We start from the raw sequence: 2,500 nt of genomic DNA on the forward strand, positions 1-2,500 counted from the left end.
TGGAGACCACTGTCTTAGATAAATGAAACAATATCGCTGCCTCAGGTGAAACATACTTAAAGGGGTACTCCGCTGCTCAGCATTTGGAACAAAATGCTCCGAATGCTTAGAGCCGGGAGCTCGTGACGTCATAGCCCCGCCCCCTCAATGCAAGTCACATGTGCAATGATGAGCAGCAATGTGGAAGATCTGAAAAGGTCCGGAAAACACAGGGGGGGCATTTCAGGCCTTTATAGGGGTACTCCACTGCTCAGCATTTGGAACAAAATGTTCCGAATGCTTAGAGCCGGCCCTGGGAGCTTGTGATGTCATAGCCCCGCCCCCTCAATGCAAGTCTATGGAAGGGGGTCACGCCCCCTCCCATAGACTTGCATTGAGGGGGTGGGGCGTGACGTCATGAGGAGGCGTGGCTATGACGCCACGAGCTGCCAGCTCCAGTGTTCAGAACATTTTGTTCCAAACGCTGAGCAGCAGAGTACCCCTTTAAAGGGGTATTCCAGGCAAAAACTTATATATATATATATATATATATATATATATATATATATATATATATATAAAATATCAAAATATCAACTGGCTCCGGAAAGATAAACAGATTTGTAAATTACTTCTATTAAAAAATCTTAATCCTTCCAATAGTTATTAGCTTCTGAATTTTCTGTCTAACTGCTCAATGATGATGTCACGTCCCGGGAGCTGTGCATGATGGGAGAATATCCCCATAGGAACTGCACAGCTCCCGGGACGTAACATCATCATTGAGCAGTTAGACAGAAAACAACAACTCAACTTCAGAAGCTAATAACTATTGGAAGGATTAAGATTTTTTAATAGAAGTAATTTAATTTAAATCTAATTTAAATCTGTTTAACTTTCCAGAGCCAGTTGATATATATATAATGTTTTGGCCTGGAATACCCCTTTAAATGTTTTCCGGCAGGTGGTAGGACCCCTCGGAAATGTGTCATCCGAGCGAAATCTGTAGAAAGAATAGACTTTTTTTTTTTTTTTTAAATAAAATAATTTTGCCGAGTTGCTCCATTTTGTTATTTTAGATGCAGCGGACCAATATAAATAATTGTGAACGTTCACGTATCCTTTTATAATCCATAAAGCTTCATCCCTCTCCTCTAAATGACCACCCTGGGGGCCGGCTGTGCGCTTGTAAATTGGCACAGGACTGAATGGGCATCTGCGTCTGGTTTATTAGCCTCTGGAGTCATTGAGAATAATTGAGTCTGCGAGCAGATCTGGTCATCCGTCCCGTCCCCTATGATGGCGGATTCACGCGGCGCGCTCATTACCCGATGTGACCCGCTATGGTGGATCCGCATTCGTTATGGTCTGGAAGCACTTACTATGAGCCGGCGTCTCTCTAGATGTCTTTTTTTTGTGAATTATGCTCATTTTCGGCCGCTTCATTTTAGACCTTCTGTTGTCCCTGCGATACTTTATATCTCGTGAAACCGGGCGCCAGTCCACAATCTAAGCCATAAAGAGAGGTCAACGTAATCTGGGATTCATCAAACTCTTCTGACCTTGGAAGGGAAACGTATCCCGGGACCGTAATGAATGAGGGTTTCTGTGTTTTTTTTTTATTATTTTATTTTTAAAAAAAATTTCTTCCACCTTTTGAACAACATTTCACAATTTATATCTTGATAAACTTTTAACAGGTTGTCACTTTGTAATTGTAAACTGGCACCAGTTGATTTAAAAAAAAAAATAAATTCCACGGGAGTACCCCTTTAAAGGGGTACTCCGCTGCTCAGCGTTTGGAAAAAACGGTTACGAACTCTGGGGCCGGCGCCGGGAGCTCGTGACGTCATAGCCCCACCCCATCATGACGTCACGCCCCGCCCCGGGCGGGGCGTGACGTCATGATGGGGTGGGGCTATGACGTCACGAGCTCCCGGCGCCAGCTCAAGCGTTCGGAACAGTTTGTTCCAAACGCTGAGCAGCGGAGTACCCCTTTAAAGGGGTACTCCCGTGGAATTTTTTTTTTTTTTTTTTTTTAAATCAACTGGTGCCAGAAAGTTATACAGATTTGTAAATGACTTCTATTAAAAAAATCTTAATCCTTCCAGTACTTTTTAGGGGATGTATGCTACAGAAGAAATGCTTTTTCTTTTTGGATTTTTCTGATGTCACGAGCACAGTGCTCTCTGCTGTCCATTTTTGGAACTGTCCAGAGCTGGAGAAAATCCCTATAGAAAACAAAACATATGCTGCTCTGGACAGTTCCTAAAATGGACAGCAGAGGTTAGCAGAGAGCACTGTGGTCGTGACAGAAGAGAAATCCAAACATAAAAGCATTTCCTCTGTGGTATACAGCTCATAAAATGTACTGGAAGGATTAAGATTTTTTAATAGAAGTAATTTACAAATCTGTTTAACTTTTTGGCACCAGTTGATTTAAAAAAAAAAAAAAAAAAAAAAAAAAAGTTTTCCACGGGTGTACCCCTTTAATTATCTTGTATGGTCCCTCAGTTTCAAC

This window comes from Hyla sarda, chromosome 7, assembly GCF_029499605.1.
Source record: "Hyla sarda isolate aHylSar1 chromosome 7, aHylSar1.hap1, whole genome shotgun sequence".
Lineage (NCBI taxonomy): Eukaryota > Metazoa > Chordata > Amphibia > Anura > Hylidae > Hyla > Hyla sarda.